The sequence below is a fragment of the Danio aesculapii genome, chromosome 24 (assembly GCF_903798145.1).
Source record: "Danio aesculapii chromosome 24, fDanAes4.1, whole genome shotgun sequence".
NCBI classification, from domain to species: domain Eukaryota; kingdom Metazoa; phylum Chordata; class Actinopteri; order Cypriniformes; family Danionidae; genus Danio; species Danio aesculapii.
This window is the reverse complement of record NC_079458.1, coordinates 39,213,442-39,220,941: the sequence shown is the minus strand read 5'-3', so window position 1 is coordinate 39,220,941 and position 7,500 is coordinate 39,213,442. Positions and strand designations below refer to the sequence as shown.

Here is a 7,500-nt window from a genome sequence, read left to right as displayed (position 1 = left end):
TCTCCTACGCACACACAGGTCACATTCTCCACCGGAACATAAATGTGTCTTGATTGCTTAACCTCCAACATTTAAAGCATTCTGCAGATGTTGAGATGTTGCGTGTGGACTAGAGGCGTCTCTTATTAATGGCACTCATTCTGAATAAGACATGCAACACATGACAGAAGCAAGAGCGATGACGCAAAATCACTTTGCTTTAGCTTTTGTGTAAAAAGTCACGCTATGCAGTGCATAACTACTTCCATATGGTGTCTCTGATTTATGGTGCTTCCGATATGATGAAGATGAGCATGAAGACGTCCCAGAGGAGTTATTTTGAGAATTTTGATTATAGTTATAATGAGCCAAAACTGCACTTACACTTGTGTGCTGTTGGGGATGATTTCATCCACTCTGGGGTGATTAGGAGGCTTAATCTGAGAGGGGTGTGGATGCAGACCTGGTGCAGATGCAATTTGAGTTGCATGCAATGCTTTTTAATGGGCTCACCTAATCCCACCCCTAACTCTACCCCTCACCGTGATGTAACTAGCTCTATTGACTGCATTGTGTCTGACACTGACAATCTCAGCTTGTATCTTAAAGGCTACATCCAGATACTATTGCTTAATTTGGCCATGACTTTCTCTGTAATTCAGCAACTGGAATGATTTTGGTGACAAATCTTATTTTGATTCAGATTTTTGGGAAAATGCGTTGAATTTTATTCAAAAACTCAACAATGCGCTTAGTTTCTACCTTCTATATGGAGAATAAGGTGTATGTGTGTATGAGAGAGAGACCTTTGCCCTGTGTTGTTGATATGTCTGAGAAAATCAAAATAAGCCCCTCAGTTCTCAGAACATAGTAAACATAGTAAGTGTATTTCTGCACACTAGGGCTGGGCGATGTGGCAAAAACGCAATCTTGATTAGTTCTTTTCCATATTGCCACAAATTAGAGGGTCCATTAATAGCATAACCTATTTTCGGTGATCATTTTAGGCGGTTGAAAATCCGGTGCATCTCTAATATCAACACACGTCTAGATTCCCATTGTTGTACATTTCTGCTCTGTGATCAATATAGAGTAAAAAGTCCAAAGCTTATCATTGTTATCCACATCAGTTTTATTGTAAGTGATATAATATCGTTTATTAGCCCAGCCAAAGTCCAAAAACATGTGGTATAGGTGAATTGGGTAGGGTAAACTGTCCGTAGTGTATGTGTGTGAATGAGTGTGCATGGATGTTTCCCAGTGATGTGTTGCGGCTGGATGGGCATCCGCTGCGTAAAACATATGCTGGATAAGTTGGCGGTTCATTCCGCTGTGGTGACCCCGGATTAATAAAGGGACTAAGCCGAAATCAAATGTTGAGCATTTTCTTGCATGTTTGGAGTGGCGGTGCTTCTCTGATGATGTCAGTTTGACGCTTCAGTCGCAATATGGTAACACTTCAGTTTAGGGTCTCATTCGCCGTGCGGTATCAAACATTGCACTAAAAATACACGATTTCAGCAATTCCTCGAATCAAATATCTCATTTGTCATGAGGGGCATGAATGAAATGAATGGAAGTGCCAAACTGCAGTTAAAGTCCACCATTTAATAATGTCAAATAATTCTATTACTGATATCCACGTAAACACAGTCACTGTCTTTCTGCCCTGCGTCTGTGTGTTTGTTTTGCCTCTGTGAAAATCAGTGTGTGCCCAAATCAAAACCCCCATTTTTATGCAAATTTTTATGCACCTTCCTTCTTTCCCTCCTCCGACACTCCCCCTAAACTGAGCTGGATACGCCCACTCTCCTGACTTTTTCCAAACTAGAGGTGTGAAAACAAGCTGCTGATACAGGGGGTTTCGTAGCCCTTTAAGCTGCTTTGACATAATCTACATTGTAAAAGCGCTACAGAAATAATGAATTGAATTGAAATTTCACACACTCATTTTTCGTTTTCAATGTCTGTTTCTACAATGAAACTCCAATAATTAAAATATACACGAACCGAGAGTAAATAGAGAGTAAATTTTCATTTTATGGTGAAATATTCCTTTCTACAGTATGTAAATCTCTATGTAAGCTACAAAACTTGTCTTTGTGAAGCTGATGCCATGCACATGTGTATAAGACACACAGTGCAGACAGGTACTGCAGATAAGACGTTTAGCATTAAGATAAGAGATTTCAGCCAGACGTAGAGAACACTGCACAGACAGGAAATGAAGATGAGAGTCAACTGGCCATTTAAATAGGAGACACATCCAGAACAGGAGGGTCCGTCAGATCTCCAGTGTGATTGTGTGCGTGTGTGTGGTTTCGCAGCCTCAGCATTTAGGAGTCGAGCTTAAACCACATCCTGGATCTCCCCCTCCTGCTCCTCCCCTCCAGCGGCCGCAGGCTCATAATCGCTCCACATCTGCTTCTCCTCAAATCCGCTGCTATGAGCGGGACGCTGGCTTTTCCTCTTCTGTCCATCATGCCTGACACACGCCGGACAGACACCTCCGGCATTAGGGATCATTTAAAGTGCTTCAATTAAGTTAATATTTAAAGGGAAGCTATTATGTATTATAAGGGGTTGTGTGGCGACAGTGTGTGAATAATTTCATTCTATGCCTAAAACAGTCTGCAGAAACATTTTGATTGACATTCTCCCTTTGTACGTGTCATCAGAGGCCCCGCCTATTAGTGATGATCTCTCCCTCATTAGAAAAGACAGCCCTGAATGAGAAGCAGCCATCTGCCATAATAGAGTTAGATAGAGTATAATAAGAGTTTTGCAGCGTACCTGCTGAATATCTGCCACTATACTGACACAACAGTCGTTTATAGCTCCGCCCTCTTTTGAAAAGCGCACAATCTCATTTGAATTTAAAGCGACAGTCACCAAAACAACACAATTCAGATCTAAAGCCTACAAAGCGCAGTTTTAGAGAGCTGAAACTTCACACTCTTTACATTAGAGACTTATTTTATATATTGAAAAGGGGCATAATGGGTCTCTTTTAAGTTAAATATGTTCGCTTAGAGTTCAGTTTACTTACCGTTGCACATATTCTCCTGTCATGCGTTTGTTTTTAACAGCTCACAACCTTTGGGTGGAAAGTGACTTCTTTAAAAGATAAAAAATTAATTAATTAATCAAAGTAATGCGTGTATTTACTGTAAAAATGTGATGTACCAATTGGGTGTCTGGATTACAGAAATGATTTTATATACATAAAAAGCATTTTATATGCAAGTTTGTGAAAATAAAATGCCAAAATATGAATAAAATATTGTTTCATCATCATTCATGAGTCCCAAACATATTTATATAAATGATCACATTTAATATTAATATATAATAAGGGATCGTTCATTTATTTATTCATTTTTCCTTTGGTTTAATCCCTTTATTCATCTGGGGTCGCCACAGCGGAATGAACTGCCAACTTATCCAGCATGTGTATACAGCAAATGAGTATCCATACATACTCATTCACACTCATACACAACAGCCAATTTTGTTTATTCAATTCCCCTATAGGGCATGTGTTTGGACTGTCGGGGAAACCCGTGCACCCGGAGGAAACCCACACCAACACGGGGAGAACATGCAAACTCCACACAGAAACGCCAACTGGCCCAGCTGAGACTCAAACCAGCAACCTTCGTGCTGTGAGGCAACAGTGCTAACCACTGAGCCACTGTGTTGCTTTATAAGTGATCATATTACATGTAATAATACTTTAAATGATTCTCCACCCATCAGCTGGTGTGTGTTCTGGTGCAATATGGCTGCTGTCGTGTCATCCAGTTGGATGCTGCACACTGGTGGTGGATGAAGAGATTCCCCCCCAAAAATGTGTAAAGTGCTTTGAGTGTCCAGAATACAGCTATATAAACTATTATAAAAACAAATAAAAATTTACCAACAAACTTATTCTGACATGTACATATTCAAATACATAAACTAATATGTGATCATATTAAATTCATCATTCATTTATTTTGTTTTCGGCTTAGTCCGTTTATTAATCAAGGGTCGCCACAGCGGAATGAACCGCCAACTTATCCAGCATTTGTTTTACGCAGCGAATGCCCTTCCAACACTGGGAAACACCCATACACTTTCATTCACACACATACACTACGGTCAATTTTAGCCTACCCAATTCACCTGTAGCCCATGTGCTTGGACTGTGGGGAAACCGGAGCACCCGGAGGAAACCCACGCAAACAAAAGGAGAACATGCAAACTCCACACAGAAATGCCAAATGACACATCCGAGGCTCGAACCAGAGACCTTCTTGCTGTGAGGTGATTGTGCTACCCACTGCATCACCATGATGCCATTATGTTAAACGTTATTATATATTTAAAATATAAATGTATGTATTATTTTAATTGGGAGAGGAAGGAATTTACAAAATTATTGTTATGCACAGTTAATGCATTCTGGGAAATAATATGTACTGCATTTAGGATGTTTCCAGCATATGTACAAACATAAATTGAAATAGGCCTTGCTTAATCTCGATTGGACAGAAACAGATCAAAAAGTCTGAGTTACTAGCCCCCTGTATTTGTATAAAATATATGAAATGTAACACGTTTCTAATCATAGTTTTAATAACTCATTTTTAATAACTGATTTCTTTTATCTTTGCCATGATGACAGCACATAATATTGGACTAGATATTCTTCAAGATACTAGTGTTCAGCTTAGGGCGCTGACCCAGGTTCAGTTGGCCGGCCCTGGCCCGGTTGTAAGAGATGTGCCAGAGCGCAGTTCACTTGCGCTTTGTCGCGGTACGCTTTTAGTGTGTGTGCAAAGCGCGCCTGAGCCTGAAACTAAAGACGAGACGTGACTTTTAGGGGACTGTTTTATATGGATTTATTAATCATTCTTACTTTTCAATGAACGCAAACTGTCGTGGTTTATTAAAGATGGAAACCCCTCACTGCATGTCAGCTGTATCTTCAGCAAACCTCCTAATACCTGCAGCACGAGGACTTTTATGAGAGTCAAAAGTGCTGGATCTGTTTGGCAGTGTTTGGCTGTGTGTCCCTGCATCTCAAACGACAAAAAAATAATGCAAAACGATATAACTTTAGCAATCTCCACTGTGCTGAGCGAGAGCGCTTCTCTTCCTGTTAAACTGAACAGGCGCATCATCAATGATGTAAGCATGCTTAGGTCCAGTAGGTAAAAATGCAATGTGAGTGCAGGCCAAGGGGGAGAGGGGATGAGGACAATTGTGCTTTGGCACGGTTCAAGGCAACTGTACTTAATGTGAGTACGCTCTTAAAGTGGCATTTAAAGGCTTAACTAGGCTAATTAGGTTAATTAAGGTAATTAGGCAAGTCACTATATAACAGTGGTTTGTTCTGTAGACAATCCAAAACAAATACTGCTTAAGAGGGCTAATAATATTGACCTTAAAATGCTTATACAAAATTTAAAAACTGCTTTTTTTCTAGCCGAAATTAGACAAATGAGACTTTCTCTAAAAGAAAAAAAATATTATTGGAAATACTGTAAAGAATTCCTCGCTCTGTTAAACATCGTTTGGGAAATATTAGAAAAAGAAAAGGAAAATTCACAGGAGGGCGAATAGTTTTGAGTTGAACTGTACGTGTGAAGATCAGTGAAGAGTTGAAGTGAGATGTCAGACCGCTCAGACTCTCTTATTCTCTCTCTTTGGGACACAGGATTGAGAGATTACGGCAAACCGCACTGACACACTAAATATACAATGGTAGCGTTGAGTTAAATTGCTTCAGACGTCTTGCGAACGATATGCTAGCATGCATCCTGTGGGCCTCTGATTGCATGTAAATATCATCATCCAACCATAAAGCCCATTTTCCTTCCTGACTGAACTTTGTTTTGCGGTATTTCCCGTGAAGATCCCCCTACGGTAAAGGAAAACTTTCTCATGCTTTTTTTCCGATGAGTAAATATCAGTTGCAATCGAAATTTTGTCGCGGTCACTTCATTTCCATTCCCTCACAGATAACGCTTTCCTTGCTTCAAGAAAGACGATTGGTTAAAACTAGATAGTTCTGTCCGGTTTTGATTAGTTACAGTAATCTACATCTAATCTGCTGCACTGTATCTGACGTACAGCATGCAGGAAATGTAAAACACAGGTATTTGTGGCTGCACTGATGGCCGAGTCACATGGACACAACTGTGACCTGCACACAACCTAATGGGTTTGAAATTAATTCAGCTAGTTGCTTACGAATATAATAATTAGCATATAGGACAAACTGTTTATTAGTTTAGGTTACAACCCTAGTAACTCCATTGAGTAAAACAATACTTATATCTCAAATTCTTAAGAAAAAATTAAGGCTGAGGAAAACAAACACAAAATGGGGTTATTTTAAACATGTTAATAATGAAAAAAAGCACTGCAACCGTACAGAAAATGCATATATATATATATATATATATATATATATATATATATATATATATATATATATATATATATAAAACAAACAAAGAAATGCTATTAAAAAGAAGAAAAAAATGATTTTTTGACTGACACTACCTGACAAAAGTCTTGTCATTCATCTCAGTTGTAAGAGCATCAAATAATACCTTGACTTCTAGTTCATCATATGGAAAAGTGGCAGAAGGTCGATTCTTCCCATTAATCATCTGTTGATCTGCATCCAAATCATCACAAATACTGCAGAAGACCTACTGGAACCCACATGGACCCAAGATTCTCAGAGTTATCAGTCAAGTTTGGTGAAGGAAAAATCATGGTTTGGGGTTACATTCAGTATGGGGGCGTGCGAGAGATCTGCAGAGTGGATGGCAAGATCAACAGCCTGAGGTATCAAGACATTTGTGCTGCCGAGGGCAAATTCTCCAGCAGGATAGCGCTCCTCATACTTCCACATCAAAGTTCCTGAAAGCAAAGAAGGTCAAGGTGCTCCAGGATTGGCCAGGCCAGCCCAGTCACCAGACATGAACATTATTGAGCACGTCTGGGATAAGATGGAAGAAGCATTGAAAATGAATCCAAAGGATCTTGATGAACTCTGGGAGTCCTGCAAGAACGCTTTCTTTGCCATTCAGATGACTTTATTAATCAGTGATTTGAGTCATTGCAGAGATGTATGGATGCAGTCCTCCAAGCTCATGATGGAGTCAGACACGATATTCAGTCTGTTTCCACTGCAGCATGACCACATATTCTATACTGGACATTATTTCTGTTCAGTGAGAAGACCTTTGTCTAAGTAAAGTCAGACCTTACTGTTCTAATGAAATCATTAAAATAAAGGCATGATCATATTTTATTTTGGTCAAATAAGCGTAATCTAGAGGTCTTTGCCTTTCATATAAGCCACTTCTGATACCAAATGATCAATTAGAAGTTATTATTTGTTGTTCCTGAAACTTGTATAGGCAACAAGACTTTTGTCAGGTAGTGTAGAGGTGTTAGCTTTTTTGTGCACTAGATATCAAAAAATTCCTAAATCAAGAATAATTTTCCAGACAAAAA

The 7,500-nt window shown here is 39.3% G+C and overlaps 1 protein-coding gene across 1 annotated transcript in view; it reads right to left on the bottom strand.

Annotated features, from left to right (window-relative positions):
• sugct (succinyl-CoA:glutarate-CoA transferase) overlaps positions 1 to 7,500 on the bottom strand; it is a 207,102-nt gene that overhangs the window by 5,501 nt on the left and 194,101 nt on the right. The window lies entirely within an intron of this gene.